The sequence below is a fragment of the Taeniopygia guttata genome, chromosome 3, assembly GCF_048771995.1.
Source record: "Taeniopygia guttata chromosome 3, bTaeGut7.mat, whole genome shotgun sequence".
Classification (NCBI taxonomy): domain Eukaryota; kingdom Metazoa; phylum Chordata; class Aves; order Passeriformes; family Estrildidae; genus Taeniopygia; species Taeniopygia guttata.
Genome location: NC_133027.1, coordinates 112,342,381 through 112,361,388, shown reverse-complemented (window position 1 = coordinate 112,361,388; position 19,008 = coordinate 112,342,381).

Sequence of the window (19,008 nt, the reverse complement as noted above, 5' to 3'; positions counted from 1 at the left end):
ATCATTTCTTTCCCATTTAAGTAGTACAAAAGAGTTGCAGATACAAAAAATATTGATACTACGTTATACACTTGCATATTGTAGAGAGAAAATACACTTTATCTGCATTTTTCTTTTTCCTCTTATGGAAACCATTTGATCTTAACACCCCTTCCTCCTGGCTGAGAAAACTGAAATTAGTATTTCCTGATACTTCCAGCTTAGTGACTACTCATCTGTCATTTTTTCATCACCAGTGTTTTACACATGTATGTCCAGCCTCAAGCAGTCTCAAGTATTATGAATCTCTGATTTGTCACCTGCATACTTTCCTTGTAGTATTTCCTCCCCAGTTTTAAAGTGTCTCAGGAAATCTCTATGGGATTGCATGGATCAGATAACATGAAAGGGCCTGTAAACCTGACATGTGTTGAATTGTGGACTACTTTGATTAAAACAGTAATCCCTAGGCATCTTCTGGATCATTCATAGAGCTGCATAGTCAGTCCTGAAGATGGTTATGGCATGATGATACTAAAATTATTGAGAAAGAAATTAAAGAACACAATTCTAAAGGTGAGAGGCAGAAACACGGAGTATGCCTTGCCATCCACTTATTTAATATTTTTCAAGACAGAAATGAGGATTTAGTAAAGCAACTAGTTCTGAGAGAGAAACTATCTTCAATTTCAACATCGTTTAATGGCTTTCAAAATTAAGAATACTGCTCACCAATTAGAAACGAAAGAGAGTCACTAAGCAAGAAATTGTAAGTTCTTCAGTGATGCACAGGTAGACTTGCAGGAAAGCTGGTGAGAAAGCCAAGCAGCACTGCATGATCAATGCATCAATGATGGGAAGCCAGCTGACACTTAGCAGCTCCAGCACACCAGCACTGCTGCTGTGGTGTCGGAATCTGTGCTATTGATGATTCTGAGATTGTAGAAAGTCTCTGTCTGTCAGCCCCGCTGCCAAAGCAGAAGCCATAATTGGTCTGTGCTGGTTTCAAGGTTGTTTATTCTGTTTATCTCTAACATGTTCTGCTGCCCTGCCACAGCTCTGTCCTGCAGGGCAGCGTGTGGGGCTCTGCCCTCAGTGGGATGGTACAAACATTAAATACCACAAACTACCTGTGCTGGATTTACAATAACGTGCCAATATCTGTCACCTACGTTGGACAGTGTGTCCCCAGCCTGAACCAACAGAAAAATGCCAACACTACAGTGAAACATGGAGGGTGTGAAGAAGGAGAAAAAGGACAAGGCACACCCAATTTCCTCCATCTTGTCCCCTTTGGACCCCTAATCTAGAATCCTAAAATTTTACTTTTGCACTCGTGCCACGCTTAATTATTACTTATATCAAACACTCAGAGCTTGTAATTCATCCTGTAGGATTGAAAACTCTTTTCCATGGACAGAGATCACAGCCAGTGTCTCTGGGGGCTCTGTCCAGGGGGGTTCCTGACCCCTGCCAGGGTCCCAGACCTTCCAGGGCAGCCAGAGGGATGCCCTGGACTCCCACACTGTGGGGTGATGCTGTGCATCCCTGTCACTGCTGCACAGGACTCTGACCCTGAAGAGAACTAGAACAAATGTGGATCTTCCCACCTGAACACAGAGATGCTGGAAAAACAGTAATACATGCATACAACGGGAAAGAGAATTCCTCTTGGTCATCACTGATGTCTATTTCAGATTAAATGAACTATTTCTTATTACACAACCCAACTGACTAGACCACAAATAAATCCAGCTACATCAGAAGAGCAGGAAATAGTCACACTGATGTAAGGTCTGGTGTTGGAGCAATTTTTAGTTTGGGGTGGATTTGTGTGGTGGAAAAATCTCTCTTCTAACTTGTGTTTTTAAAGAAAGGCTCAATAGTTTCTTGCTGTTTGGTCTTAGTTTATTGTAAGTGATCTAAAAGATTTTCTCCTTGAGCTGCTGTGGTTTGCTCACAGCTCAGGCAGAGGCACACACACACCCTGACATCCTCTCTGACTCCCGACTGCTTCTTCTCTCCCCCTCTGCCCAGGGCTGTGCTGTCTTTTATATGGTACATTACGTGTTACATGGGTACAGTTTTTTTCTAATGCCTATTACTTATATTAAATGGTGTCTTTTCACTCTAATCTGTGAGTGCCAAATCACCAAGAACAACGAGGTAAGGAAGGAGAAAGAGGGAGGACAGGGCAGGCCCAAATCCCTCCATCTTAAAACCTCTGACCCCCATGTACAAAACCAAAATCCCCCTTTACAGCACTGAAAAATTATTTCCTCTACTTTGTGACTACTTCTACTATAATATCTAAACTTTTGTGACTTCTTGTTCTTCCTGCCAGGTTGGTAAATCATTCCATGGCTCAAACCCAAAATCACAGCTGTTTCCAGCTGCCTGCCAGGGTCTCAAATGTTTCTGACCTGGGCCTGGAACATCCAGAAATGTCTGAGGGACATTTTGAGTTCCGACAGTCTGGGCCATGGTCTGCATCACAGTCACTGCCAGCTGCCCTGGCTTTACAAAAACAGGTCCTAAACCAGTCACACAGGCACGAGTCAGGTCATACAAGACCAGCTTGTATGAGGAGACATTCCAGCAACTTTTGGCAACCCAAATCTATTGTGGTTGCTGCAGCTGGGTTCAGCTTCGTGGTCTCAGCAAGACCTTCAGAGCTGATGAGGCTTTGAGACAGAGCCAAGCTTCTTGTCAGCGCTTCATACTTCAAGGCATTTGTATTTATAATCCCTGCCACTTAACACAACAGATTCTAACATGACAACTCCTAGAAAACTTATGCCAGGGTCTTCATTTCCAGGGTTTGCATCAGAGCTTAACTAAATTTGAAAGCATTTGTATGGCATCTCTGTTTAAACTGCTGGTTGATGTTTTATGTTTTAATGTTTTAAGTAAAGTTTATTATGACAACTCAGTGAAAGTGCTTTTAGTAGGTCAATAAATCATGGACCTATCAGATCACTGGGTGACAGCTATGCAAAGCATAGAAGGAAATTTGATATTATTCCAACAAAATAGCAACTACAGCTACTTCCAGCTTAATTGTATAGTCACACCAGCCAGTTGACTGCAAATTGAACAGGTAAATAATTTTATTTTGTGGAAGGAAAACAAGCTCTTCATAGATTTGTATCTGTCTAATATTTTTTTTAATTCTCTTGGGGTGTGGGAATTATATATATTTTATGTAAAATGGCCTCTGGATGCCCACCATGAAGTTTGTTCTACCTAGTACCTAATGTGGAGCAGAGGGAAATAGGCTTGGGAAAAATACAAAGCAGCTGAAAAAAAGAGGATAAAAAAGATTTCTGAGAGATTTAATTCAATTTTGGCATCTCTTCAACCATATGGAAGTTGAAGGGACATTCAAAAGGTTCTAGGACGGGATGCACAGGACAAGAGTGGCAAGGGAAGTTTCCCTTACTACTGTCAGGAGACTAAAATAAAAAAAATATATTAAAAAAAAAAAAAAAGACAACCAACTTTTTATACACAAGACAGAAGCACTCCTGTCAGGTCAAGGTGGGTGCCTAAACTTCAGCAGCAATGACCCAAACAAATTCTGAAATTCTTTATACCTGATCAGACACATATGAGAAGTCTCTTTTAGACAATGAGGCAGAGACTGAAGAAAACTTCCCAGGGATAAACGATTATTTTCTGCTCCACAGTGCTTTGAGATGCCTGGTGGAGCTTTTGACGATTGCAGCTGCTTGTTGCCTGGTGTGGCATCACTCCATGCCCAAATTAATTTTAACCTTAATTGAACTCTTGCCTTAATTCAGAATCTAATCTTCTCAATCATTTGTACCTCCTCTGAGGTGAGAAATATATTGCAGTTTTCAAAGTGAATCAGAGTAGAAGGTAGGATGAGTCTGAGAAGTAAGGCAAAAGATAACTACGTACTAAATCTAGGCCTTTGAAGAAAATCCACTTGAGGTTGTAGAAGGTAATGTGTGAATATGTTTGCCTGCTGCAGCAGGACTTTCTGGGGAAACACTCAAAATCAAAATGATATCTGCAAAGGTGTGTCACCAGGATCTCACATGGAATAACTTTGTTCTTAAAGGCTTTGGGGAATATTACAGGTCATGTGCAAACCCAAATCATCTTGGTACACTCGGGGAACATAGCCAGAGACACTTGCTTGGCATACAGGGAGAAGTGGCAAGCTTAACTGAGGAGAGAATTAAAAAACTGGCCGCAGAATCTTGTCCTTTACTGCCCCAGCTGAAAGACTGATCACTCCACTGTTGCCCTGTTCTTTTAAAAGTTCTAAAGTACTTCTAAAAGTTTTCTATGCCTTCTGCTGTTTACATATTTCTACTGGAGTTTCTCACACTGTTCACATAAATAATGATTGTTTTGCATTCTTTGTGGGAGGAGAGATTTGATGGACTGTTGGTTTGACCAGTGTGGTTGGAGAGGCGGCAGTTTCATCCTCCAATCCACTATCACTTTTGGAATTCTATATATGTGAGGTCAGAAATAAAATTCCCTCCTTTTGCTTCCTTTTGCTCTTTCAATCTTGGAGATATTTTGTGATGTAGTGCAACTCTCCACAGACTTAAATCATGGTGCCAGACCTCAGCAGCCTCAGACAAATCACTTTTTTCCTCTCCCTCTCTGCTCCCTTGGATAACCCTTTGGAAGTATAAGTCTCCATAAGGGTGAATTATCATAAGCATTCAGTTTTAAAGCTATTAACTGTCTTATGTGGAGAATAAGACAATATCCCTGACTGGTCTTCTCACTCCAGTTGAATCTTCAGTCTTTCCTGTGGGATCAAAGTCCTACTCTTCCTGGTACTGCATACAGAAGAAAAAAGAAGTTTTTCATCTTGAGAAAACTCTCTCAGTATCTGAGGCACAGAAGAAGATAATCTATTATCACACTCATCCTTTACACATTAAAGCACCATTCAAATGACTGGCAGATTGAGATCTGAATGGAAAAACCCCTAAATAACTGTATCTGTAATGCAGTGAGGCTTACAATTAATGACTGAATAGAAAAATTAACCCTAAAAAACTACAGAAAATAATAGATGGATGATCTTAATTTTGTTTTACCAAGTACGAAAAAAGACAGGCAGAATGGCAAATAGGAAAACACAAACATACACTGCTAACCTTAAATGAGTTGCAGTAGTGCTAAAAAAAGGTGCTTACAGTGAATCCTATGATTCAGTGGGATTAACCATAATTTAGAAAATAAGTTTTGTAAAAAAATTTCTCTATAAAATGGGGGGTCCAGCAGTGGCGTGTAAAGATCAGAGGGCACAGTTGGCTTGAAAAGTGTTAAGAAAGGCAAAGATGAGGAATTAAACAGAAGAAGCTCACAGCAGGGGTTAAGATAAATAAGACGTATTTAAAGTACATACAGAAGGAGAGGGCATTGAAGGAGACAGAAGGGCCTCTTAAAAATGGCAAGAGTACTTTATTGACACAAGTAGTAAGGACATTGTCTAAGGGGGAAAAAATGAAATTAATTCTTTGCCTGAGCGTGCAGAGAGAAGAGGGGACAGATGCCAGAAAGAGACATAAATTTCCCAGAGGAGAAAAAAAAAGTGCTTAAGGAAATCAAGATCATACTAGTGCTGGTGATCAAAAAAGTGGAAGGTTGGGGGGGAAAAAAAATGCAAGAACAAACATGTTGTATCCCAAAATCCAAGGGAGAGAGGAAGAAATACTGCAGATGCTTAGAACCTGGAAAGCACTTGGTGGGAAGCTGTATGTGCTGGGAGAAACCTGACACTGTGCTGCCATATGGTTAAAGCTAAAATCAGGTTGTGGATGCCACCCAGCAAAGTGGTATTTTTGCTTCAAAGACCTTTTGGCAGTAAAGGAAATTTTACTGGCAATAAAAAGGCCGGTCGTCTCTGCTTCCTACTTCCATGCCTGGTTTCCTTTCCACCACCTGCTTTTTGCCAAGTCAGCCTGTGACAGAAAGGGTGTCTGGGAAGGAAGGTTCCTGAGGAACACTTCTGAGGAGTATGGGCACCACACTTCCCACAGTGTATCTCAAACCCCCGGTGCAGCTGCACTACTTGGTACTGCTCCCAGTGTGTGTTTCTACCTTTGAACTACCTTTTAAACAGCTCTAGAAAACAGAAACCTTACCAAAGGCTTAGAGAATCCACAGTGAATTGAAAAATCAGTGACCTTGGTCCATAAAAGTGACAGATCCTGAAGGACTTGGTCCCACACACACCAGCTCAGCTTTAAGCATGTGACTCTTCCATCAATGCCACTGGAATTGCTCGCAAACATCCATCTGAGTACACGTGTAGCTGCTCCAGTGAAGAAGCAGTAATTAAACTGGGCCTACAGCATGTGCATCATACACATGGAAATAGCAAACAGCAGCAGAGAGGCTAATGTTGAAGGGAGATGGTGTCATTGACACTGTCTTAAACTAAGAAGTCAGGCCCTGAAAGAATTTGTGGGGAATTTGGCTACTCTAAGAATAGACAGTACTTGGAGAAGCAATGGGGCAGCTGCTATTCGTAGAAGTTTAGAATGGTTATTCTAAACTTAGTCTGCAAGTATTCAAAAGGGGTCGATACTGAAGGATATGCACAGATGCTCCCAGGAAAAAAAAAAAATTGCTGATTGATGAGCATGATCAGGCAAGGTGCTGAGTGCCAGTTCCTCAGAGGAGCTCCACTGATCTTTACCAGTGGAAATCCAGCCTCTACATGCATCCTTCTACACCTAGCAACATGATTTCAGAACTCTGAATCATGCAGAAACATTTTTTTCACTCTGCAAGATTATGCCCCCAGAGTCTCTAATCCCACTGACAACAAGGGCAGACCTTTGAACAGCTCCAAGGGTTGGTATGGACTTCCAATGGACACATCCAGTCTCATCATCTATAGAACTTCCCAAATTCCCCCTGAGTAACTGGCTCTCCTTGCCCAGGGAATGCTTGATAATACTCCCAATCAGAGCATAAACCAAGGCCATGAAAGTAAAAAGAGTTGATACCAAGTGGAACTGCACACATCAGACATGCAGAGCGCAGGTGTGGGGAGTACAGCAGGGAGGATTCCGTGAAACGTCATGATCAGTGGCCAGGGGCTGTGCTCTTTGGGTGAAACTCTGCCCAGCTATCACTTGGCAACCTTTGCAGACAATAATAACACGCCAAAAATAAATAGAAGTGCGACTGAGCAATTTAGGACAAGGCAGAAATAAGAGCAGAAGCTGTAACTCTTTGGAAGATCTATAATTTATGACCATTTCGTGGCATGAGTTCAACTGTGACTGCTCAGCTGGCAGCTGTCTTTATGCTGCTTTCTCCTTCCACCTGCCTAGTGAGAAAACAGCCACCCTCTCTGTGAGCATGGATAAATCTGTCACACTGACTTACACAATGAACTCTCTGGAGGGAGGCTGGAGTAGCCCAGGGAATAAATCTATCCCTCAGAAATAGCAGTGAGGCTGTCCAAGTTTACAGCATCTCCTTTTAACCCCTTTGGTGTGGATGTTACTGACTATAATTATAGCTGGCCCTCTCTGACATGCTTCAGCCAGGAATCCTCTGCAGCATGATGGGTGTCTTGCTCAGGATAAGTCAAGAGTCAGACAGAAAGGGCACCCAGGAGAGGCCAAGGTATCTGTCTGATTAAACAATAAACTGTATTCTGAGGTAAAGCCAAAATACAAAGAGCAGCACCCTCTGCTTCCGGGTCAGAGCAGAACGCTTTGGATGGAAGGGTTTTGATTCACTGGTTCTCTGACTGGGCCAATTGCTCTAAGTACAGAGCTCTGCTTAAGTATTCTGCATGTGTGAGATGTATTTTAAGGCAGAATGATACAAAGCAGTCTCTCAATATAATCTTTTAGCTCCTCTGTTAATTGATTCAAGTCTTGGACCATAAATGATGTTTTCAAACAAGATTACTCTGAGATCAAGTTCGAGACTTCAAACCAGGATTGTGAATCTTTATTGTGCAAAACTTCTTTCTTTTCTGCAGAACTTTCTGCAGAAAAATCTTCAACTCTCGTCTGGCATGGCAACCTTAGGCTTTAAAGCCTTACACAAGGGATCCAGGTGGGAAATAAACAGTTTTACAAGAGAAAAATGTTATTGCAGAAGTGTTCAGATGAGAAGGACAATGCACTGAATTAGATCATTAGATTTTAAGGCCAAAAAAGTATTATCGGTTTAGATGGTTTAGTGGGGTCCTTCCACTCCTCCTACCCATCTGATGGGAATATGGCAGATAATTAATTGATGCTGAATATATCCATGCTAGAAAGACATTTTCTAATAAAATCCCTCTAAGGCAAAACAACTTCATATGCTCCAGCAAAGTACTTTTACCAAACCAAATGTCTGGCTGCGAGTGGAGGTTACAGTTAATAAAATAAACTAATATTATTGTCAAATGAACAGTTTAACCAACAAATAACAGATACTTTTTGATCATGGTTGCTATTAAAAATTTATACCTAAATAATTTATAATGGCTTTGGACTGTGATTCACCCATGTAGTAATAGGTGGTAAATTCTAATAATTCTGACAGGTAGTCGAAGAATTGCACATCAATGCAACCTTCTTTGGACACCACCTAGAGATGTGCTGGGACACCTTTCAAAGAAATTTACATCTTTTGAGCCACACAGAAGTAGGACCTCAGTACAAAGGCAAGGAAACTACAGTATGATACATCATTATGGCCAGGACAAATGCCAAGACCCAAAGTCCCCTTCAGACAAGCCCATTATTCTCACCAGACATTAGTTTTATTCGCACTTTTTTTTTCTCCTGTTCCTCTAGTTTGTGTCTGATCTTGACACTGTCTCATGAACAAGGAAAGTCAACCTAAGACATCTGCAAAGCCACATTTAACTTCACCATGGCATGGTTTTGCTCTGGAGAAAGCAGTAAATAGTAGAACAAATGGATGAAGAGGGGTTCATGCACCACCTTTTCTACTGGAAATGCTGCTGTGTAGCAAGGATTATTTTTGTTTTCCTTCCAGGTCCTGAAGGGTGCACTGCAACTATTCTACATTATTCTCACACCTCTGTAATTTTTTTCTTGATCCCTGCATTGTGTAAGATTTAGTCAAGGTTTACACTCTGCAATTTTATCTTGAGTTTCCTCAAACATTATCACCCACACCAGACACGGCTTTCTCCTATTGAGCTTAAGTTATTTCCACCCTTTTTCCTGCAGTGCTTAAGTTCCAGAGGTCTACAACATTTGCCATATCTGAACTAACAGGGGACACTATGGTGCAAAAAGAGTACTGTTTGTCTGAAACTGATGAAATGACAAGGTTTTCTAGTCTCTTATGGCAATAACACTCAAATCTTGTGCTGTCTACATGTCCAGCATTAGTAATATCAAGACTTTTCCCTCAGCCTTTATCCATATTCCTGTTTTGTACTTATTATAACCCTGCAAGAGCAAGGAGGTCTTTGAGGGGATGAAAAAACCACCAACCAAAGGAGGGCTCAGTGTCTGCAAGGGTTTTATTATAAAATTGAGTGCCAAACCAAAATAATCAGAGGCCCTTGGTAGGATTCACCTTCCACCTACTTGAAAGATAGTTGGAATGGAATTTTTTTAGCCATTGAGGCAGCCTGCATCCATGAATTAGACTTCAAACCTTCAATGGGCTTTCCTAAAGGACAAAAAACCTGAAATTGTCAAGAACTTCTGTACAAGTGTCCCTGTCCAAGTACCACAAACTGTGTGAAAAAATCATGGAATGTGCTACCCAGACTGCTAAAACCAGATGTTCAAAGGTGCTGAGTACTCTCAACTTCCCATGACCTGAAGGGAGCAGGGGGTACTTAGACACATTTATTACCTTGCAGAACGGGGAACTGAGAAAACAACCTTGCATGTGCTTTCCTCTTTAAACGAGCATTTCCATATTGTGTAATTATCTGGTTCTGAAAGCCCTTGATTAGAAGCTGTGTGAGGCACATTCCAGTGACAGACATGGGCTGCAGTTCCCAAGATTTAGTTCGTAAGAGCACTGTGGTATTCATAATATCCCACATGCTGTTGACAGTACAGTCATGCTATGCAGCATAACTCTGCTGGCTGAGGCAATGATCAGGTGGCATGGGAAAGAGGGAAAGAGGGAAAGGAAAGAGAACAAGCTACTGGCCCACAGGGGGAAATTTCTGTACTTTGTCACTCTCAGACCTTTCAAGTCTACATTTCAGGTCTCATTCTTCTCTTTTCTTACCCTTTCCCCCACAATATGACTTGTATAGTCACCAAGACACACAGTTCAGTCAAGAGATTATACCCCTGTAACATTAGATACAATTACACAGCAAAAAACTGACACCGCTTTTGTATAGATCAAAGCTGACAACATTTCTGCAAGGATATTTTTTTGACTCTCCTAACTGATGGTCCTTCTTAGGCTGTAAAAACCCATTTCTAAGCAGTTCTATCTTCAGGAATTTGATTTGCCATCCTCCCTCTCTTTTGCACAAATGGAGGAGACTCTCTGCCTTGCCTGAACAAAAAAAAAAAAAACAAAAAAAAACTATAAATGTGACAGAGAACAGGAGGAAAACAGGTAAGTTAACACATCAAATATCTTCACCAAAACAGCAATATAAACAGTCAAACTGGGTCTGAATACATCTCTCAAGACCTAAATCCCTCAAGACCATGTCTAACTAAACACAAAGTTAACACCTCCAATAAATTATTCTAATGAACACGAATTTTCACAGATTAATCTATTTTTAAAATTTTACTTGCTAGAGGATAGATTCTAACCTGAACCACAATGATTTATACCCATAGTTTCCACTCCTGACTTTCTGTACACATTGCATGAGAGTGCACAACTTGCCTGTGTTACCAGCAAGGTTCCATTCCCTACCCAGGTTCCTGTCCAGCCACCATGGTGGTGTCTGAAGTGATGGACTGAGAGAGTCACAGCACATGCTTCTACAACTGTAGCAAGCTGTTTTCATTTTCTTATTTACCATTTATGTCTGAAAATAGGATATTTTTGCTGGGCCTGAATGTGGAAACTCAAAAAAAAAAAAAACCCAGTTCTAGGGAATAGCAATAAGAAATGTTGTTTGCTCAGCAAGATTTGGGAAGAAAGGAAATGATGTATTTTGTGACTTGAAATTATCCCCTTAATGAATTTGGCTCACTATTTCTAGTAAAAAAAAAAAAAAAGCTTTATTTTTGTAAAAAAAAAAAAAAGTGTCAGCTGTCCAAAAATACTGAACAGCTGTCCTGAAATAGCAGATTTTCCTGTATTTTTTTTCATTTTTCAGTCCATTCCATAATTTTGAAACGACAATTGCAGACAGTTCTATTTTGCTTGTAAGAAATATGCACAGTAAGGCATGTCCCTCATAATCTTCTGTGATTAATGTATAAAAACAGTCAGAATGTATTTATACAACAGTTTGTAGAATTATAGAGATTGATCTTCGTTTCACTCACAGCCAAAGACTAAGGAGCACTTTAATCTGCTACAGGTGAAAAGGTAATGCAAACACTTGTGTTTATTTAGGAGAACTATTGGGAATATTTCATGCCATATTTCAAATACAAATACTTTCTGGCTGTCTCCAAGTTAAGGAAATATAAAGTCATTAGTATATGGTTTTCTACAATCTATTGTAAATACTAAATTACACAGGTAATTTGACCCAAATTGAGATTTCTGCCTAGTTTCTTCACAGTCTTGGCTTCCAGGGGACAATGAGAGGAAGTAGTCTCCACCACGGCATCATAGTGCTGCAAATCCCTCTTCATAATACAGTGGGAATGGTATTTCAGGACATTCTTGGCAAAGGCTCTAAGCTCCCTAAAGACAGAGAGACTGTTGCCATCTGAGTCAATGGAGAAACACCCTTTGCCCTTCAGGACTAAACAATGCTTTTTAAAAGATGTTTTTTAAAAAATGAATGTTGAATTTTTCTCCCCCCTGATATACAGGTTAGGATTCTCACCTCCTGTCAGCTGGATTGCAAATCTGGCACTCACACAAGAGCCCTTCCTAAGCAGCCTCCAAGGAAGAGCTTATACATAGGAGCTCCTACTTGGCATTCAGCAGGTCAGTTGAGAAGATTATTTTATGTAGTCTTGCACTCATTTTCATAGCAACAAAGGAAATAACCCACAAGAACCTATGAGGTGAAGTGTCCCATGCAAATCCACTCATTCTGTAGAGCATCCATTCAGAGGGGTCACAATTTGTTCCACCTCTCAGGAGGTTCATGCTCCTTCTGCAAGATGAACTCCCAAATCTAAAACTACCTGGTGTGCCTCTTGCACTTGACATGCTCAGGCATTCATCTCCACCCCAAGTCCCTCATCTCTCAGGGTCTGCAGTGCTGGGGTGACCCCAAGATTATAAAAATTTTTGTTCCCTAGCCTGTGCAGCCAAAGGAGTCTGAAATGCTGTAGATCAGCTTCTCAAGGTTGTTTATTTTTCCTTATCTATAACATTTTTTCTCTGACCTGCTGAGCTCTGTGTAGCAGGGAGGCCATGGCATTCTGCATGTCACCTCGGGTGGTGTTTACATTTTATATCAAAAATTACATGCATTATGTTTACAATATTGTGCCAATATCCATCATCTATGTTAGACAGTGTGCCTCTACCTTAAACCAATAGAAAAGTGTCACCATCACACCAAGACGTGGAGGACAAGAAGGAGAAGAAGGTCAGGACACACCCAAACCCCTCCATCTTGTACTCCCTCAACCCCATTCTAAAAACCCCAAAGTTCTACTTTTTCACCCTCTGTTAACTCAACTACCACACTACTCCAGCCCTTGTGCCTTGTAATTCCTCGTACAGAGTTGGCAACTTTTTCCATGGGCTAAAATCGAAGCCACAGGTGTTTTTGAATTTGTGCCAGGGTCTCTGAGCCCCCTGCCAGGGTCTGGAGACAGCCAGGGCAGCCAGAGGGATGTGCTGGACTCCAACACTCATCCAATAGTGTCTTAATTTTATTTATATCCTCAGACAAAACACTGAGTCACTGAACACCTCAGCAATGAATGACAGGCTGGAGCTCCAGCAGCAGCAGCAGGTAACATTCCGATCCCAGACACTGTCTCCTACCCTCTCCTAACCACATCATTTCAAAAACACCCATCCACTTCATCTCTTTCCTTGCTGAGAGTAGAAGCTTTCATCTCTGCTCTGTAAAACCACGGAGAAAGAAAAAAGGACACAAAATTAAACAGGAGAGATTAAAACAATCTCAGATACGTTCTGGGCCAAACTGATGTTTGATACAGGGACTACATCTTCACTGAAGTCAGTTGTTCACTTCCTGCCCTTCATGGTGAGTTTGGCTCATGATATAATTTATAATTTGTTTGGCCTGACACAATTTATTGCCTGAAGCCTCGAGTACTTCAGCCCCGCCTTGCAGTGATGAGGAAACTGCAAAAACTGTTGAGCTACTTTTCATCTATTTTGAATATTAAAGCCACCCAAGGTGAGGAAACTGGGAGGCACATCCTGGGCTGGGGAGACACAAGAGGCTTTTCTCAGGGGCTGTTGGGACCCCATTCCCCTGTAACTCTGTCCCTCAGCCACTCCCTCCCTATTCCCCTCTTGGCCATCATCTTTGTACTGCCCAGGAGCACGGTTCAGCCCCTTCCTCTGGGGACAGGAAAAAAACTGGAACCTCCCCAGGTGTGTGCCTGGGACCCTGAACATCTTAGCAGGGTGCTGAATGCCACCTGTGGATATTATGCAAGTGCCCTTTTTGCTTCCTGACCCTGGACTTCACTAGCAGCAATTCTGGCCGCAGCAACCCAAGCAGTCAGTCTGCCATGAGCAGCAGGATGTGAAGTATTGCATTTTAGTCTAGGAGACTGAAAATATTGGACAGAAATTATGTCCAGTGGCACAGGGTTACTCTGAGAAATGAGCTGCAGTTATTCATTCAGATGACAGCTCACCTCAGTCTGAGGGTAGCTATAAAAGAGCTGCCAGCCACTCATGCACTAAGGCTTGGGGACTTGGTACAGTACCTGGCTCCAACAAGGACTTTGTGTGCAATTTACACTCATGAGAGTTACTATCAACTGCAGGCACCTGTGTTAGGAGCTGAGCACCCACACCTACTCAGCAATGGCAGATAAGACTCCTGAGGCAGTCAGACTTTAGGAAAAAGTCACTTCTGTGCCTCAGTTGCAGAGTTCTCATTTATTCATTCTAACACTGGGAGATAAATATGTCCACGCTTTAGCACAGCTCTTCCTCTTGCCCTCCTCTTGCTTCCTGGAATGTGGGGAAATGCCAACCATGTTGATTGCATCATCTGACACATGGGGGATTTGCATCTTGATGGAGTAAACGAGTAGTGATATTCGTGTCTCTACAAAAAGCTTTGGTGGGGATGGATTAAATGGATAAATGTGGCATTGTACTGTCATTGAGACCAGTTCAGTTTACATTATTAGTGACTTAAAAGACATGCTAACTGATGCTTGTCCTGAGCAGGTAAAAATAACAGCAGATAGTACCAGGGGGAATCCCTTCTCTTCCTATTCCATGTGACATTGTGCAGAGAGAGCAAATATGTGGACATCCTTGAGACTTTTCCTTCTTGGAAAGGTATTCCTGCTGCAATAAATGGATGGACTGGACAGACAGTGGATGCTGAGGAGCTGATGGAGTCTCTGCCTCCAAAAGAGAGTTGATTCACTGCCTTTCACCAACTCTAAACCCTTAGGTTGAAAAACTATAATAATAAAATTCTAACAATAATTTTTTTTGGAAGTACCATTTAGCACTTTCACATGGGACTGCTCACACAAGTTTCCACAGCACCACCTGACTTTGCCCTGGAACAGCACACTTCTAGGCATTCAAACACAGAGTTAGTATGCAGAGGGGTTACAGGGAACAAAGTCAGATTAAAATATCATTTCATCCCTTGGGACTGCAAGCTGTTGGCTGTGAATGTAAAGGAATTACCACACACAAGCTTACTTCTACATGCTGCCTGGCAGGAATGCATTCCCCTTCAGTTAAAGATCTTTCACAGGGAGCAATAGAAACGTTCTGGTCCCTCAATATTTTTTCATTTCTTTTCAAGCATTTATACAAGTATTCAGGGGCTTAACCAGAAATGAAAGTAATTCATTTTAGGTTATGTGTATTAAGAGGCTTTGGGACTCTCCTACCTGTCTGACTGTGTTAAAGATTTTGTTAGCTGACTCTTTTTTCACCTCTAACAAGTAAATCCCAGGACAGGATTATTCTGTCTACCTGAAACAAATTCTCTTTTTACATTAAGAAGCATTTAAAGCACTTGAAAATGTATGGGATTCATTCAGAATATTTACCGAAGAATTTAGTTGTAACCACTTATAAACATCTGCTGCATTTTAGCTCACTAATTGTAAATAACTGAAATATAATGGCACACACATACATCAGATGCCATCTCTTGGAAAAAGAAAAGAAGTTACATTTCTCTTACCCAGCACTTGATAGCTAAAAAAAAGGGGGGGAAAAAAGTACAACACAGTGCTTTGGGAAGCAGAGTTGATTAATGAACTAGCCTGTTAAACCATCTGCTCTTGAGGACCCAGCTCTGAATCCCAGTGCCCCTAGCTGGGTCAGCACTTTTTCTGGTGCACAGAAGAGACATTAACTCAGACGGCCTTTGCTTTATGAAGGAAGAAACAATCCATTGAAATTCATTTGCCTTCAGAAAACATGGATTTATTCTCAGATTTTGAGCATCAGTGATAGCAAAGTTTGGTTAAAAGGAAGCATTTGATCAGCATTGCCTACAAAAAAAAGAAATCAGGTAATGCCACAATTCATGAAGACTGAGCTTAAAATGTGCTTCTGGGAGCAGAGAATAATCTGATCATCTTTGGAGTGGAATGTCATAAAATTAAAAGGAAAAAAAAAAAGGAACCTGGGGCTTCTCTGTGGCACTCTGAATAAAGGTGCTTCCTGACACTGTGTTTGATACGGTTCCTATCAGCTTGTCACTCGGGCAAGAGGTAATGATGTCCCAGCAATAAACTCTGTAATGATGTTCTGAACCCTTTGAACTGGAGATCACAAAAGCTGGGGGCAGTCAAAATGCCATATAAAGTTAACTAAGCACCAGAGTGGAGGCCAGAGACAGATGCTGCAAGCTGAATGTCAGATCAAGGCATGAGATCAACAAGGTGCTTTAAGGGGTATTTCCTGACTAACTTAGCAATCCCCAGAAACCTTTGTAGTTTTTATTCCAAGCCTTATGAAAGAACAGAGCATGGGTTTTATAATGGACATGGAGATGTGAAAACACACTCATTTGAACTCATCAGATCTCACTGGAACTCTCTTGGGTAGCTTCCCTCCCCAGTGCAATGCTTCAATTAGAATTGTCATAAATGATAATGAATAAATGACACAGTGAAATAAGAGCTTTCAGCTTTGAAAAAATAGCATAACATTTGTTTTCTTGTCTCCAGTGCCAAGTCCCATACGATATAGACATTCCTAATGACTCATTTTTTTTCACCCTTATAAAACTCATTAGCAATCATTTTCATCAATAGTAACAATTAATTAGTATTCCACTCATATTTTTCACATGAGAAGTATGTGGAAAATGAATGATAATTGTACAAAGTGCTGCTCACTCAGACAGAGACATTAGCTTCACCCAAAATGCAGCCTATATAAAACTGTGACAATTCAAAGCTAGGAGCAAACAAACAAAGCAACTATAAGCAATGGTGGGACAACAGGTGTCAAGGATATTGAACCTTAAGCATTTCCAGAAGATAAGAAAGACTTGATAAACTGTGCCATTGGGATTGTTAGACCCAAAATCCTCAACTAAGCAAGACATCTCCCTTTGGTTTGAGTGCCAGTGCATTACTGCAGCACCTCCTCCTGCAGCCACCTAGGAACAGGATTCCCAAGGTACCTGTGATGTTCCAGCAGTCTTAAACACACTTGTTTTTTCAAGTCCAGTTTCAGCTTGGTGACTCTGGGCTAAGTTTAGTCTTTCACTATAGATACCCCCCTTACATCACCATGATTACTTCAATTCCCAGGCTGCAGAAGGAGCCAGGAATGGAGAAGATCAGGCAATCTCTTTTTCCTTTCACGGACATAAATCCACATGCATTTGTGTGTAAACAGATTATGATTTTTTCATAGTTGCTACTGACCTGATGCCATAATGTACAGCAAAGAAGGTGGAATGTAGATAGATATACGTGCAGATACACATACATGTTTGTGCTAACATGGTACATATGCCAGACAGATATTATGATTATTCGGTGGCAAATAAGACAATATTGTCCCAGATGGGAAACACTACAAGTGGCAATTTTTTCAACTTGAATGCAGCCTTCAAATAACTCTCACAGTGCTTTTCACAACACAGACAGAATGGTGATCCAGTGTTTTCAGACTTCAATGATTAGCCATATGTGTTTCACTGAACGTGCCGAGCCAGACACCACTGCCAGCGCCCACTGAAGTCTGGGAAAAATGGGAAAATCTGCCTCTGATTGCTAAAACAAGATGCTGCATTTTTCTCACCACTTTTTTTTCCTTTTTTGATAGTTTCTGCTGCTGGTAGTATAACATTTAACACTGGCTTATGGTACATCTCTCTCCTACTTCCTTCCCTCTTGAGGACATTACAGGAGAGGAATAACAAAACCATGCTGTTCTCAACCTCCCCTCTTCCACGTGTCTGTGTGTGTGTGCTGTGACTTCTAACACAGGTTTCTCACTGCTCCACATATTAGCATTGCTAGGTGAGTTATAAGTGAAATCTGAGCCCTGATGTGCTCTGTAGAAATGGACTCCAAGGCATGATCCCAACTATCTACCAGCTCTCAAAGATGAGATCAAAAATGGATGGAAGGAGAAATAAAGTACAGAAGACAGAAAATTACACATACAAGAGTTAGAGGAATGGAGTCTAGTCATCCTGCCTAGTGCATTAATCCATTTATCTTTTGAAACCAGGGGAGAAGAGAAGACTGAGCAGCAAATTTTTTCAAATTGAGTGGACAGGAAATGTTAGAAACAAGCAGTAATGGGTGGCTTCTGACTGAAATAATCCTGACATAGTGAACACTGTAGAACATTAAAGCAACATCAATATTTATTGTACAGATATGTGTATTGATTGAGCAGTAAAATGACCCAAAGTAATATATGCTATAATAATAATTGAACTCCATTCAGAAAAAGAGAACTGACATGCAGAGAAGGAAGAATCCCAAAAGGCAATATCCATTCATTAAATTAGCTCACACAGGCATCCAATTCCTGAACAAACAGGACTAGCTACTACAAAATACTAGACATTTTGCATGAGCAAAACAAAAAGAAACAAGGGCCATATTTCTAAAATGCACAATTGCCAGTTTAGACCAGCTGAGAAACTGGCTGCAGCACTGTGCAGTTGAAATTCTGTAAGGTGCCCTGTATCCTCTCTCACTCTTTTGCCTTTTATTATGAATGACTAATGATTTCTACATTCAGCATTACCACACCACACATCAATGCAAACACTGTCCTGTGCTTTGACCATGAGGGTATTACCATTTACAGAACAGGAACTGCTAATTCAGAAAAGATTGGAATAAAATAAGAAAGATTCCACTTGCTCCCAAATTCAAACAAATGTGGCACCTCTTTATTCCCTGCCCCATCCCCTTCCTCTTCAAGTATGGGTTAAGGAAAAAAAGTAGCATGGTTTAGGACTTTCTTTGTTTTTATTATCTCTGGTGCAATTGGATTTATTTTACTAAACTTGCTGTATATTTAAGTATTTGGGTTCACGAATTATCCATGTAGTTTTCCCAGGTTTTGCATAATTGCTGGTAACAGTTCCAGCCACAGGACTGCTTATACAGCATATTTCCCACTCCTTCCCCAGATGACTGATTTTTTTTCTTTTTTTTTTTTCTTTTAACAAGAGACTGATAATATTGAGTATTGAATTAGTAATGAATTATGGAAGGTCCCAATTTACTCTGTGCTCAG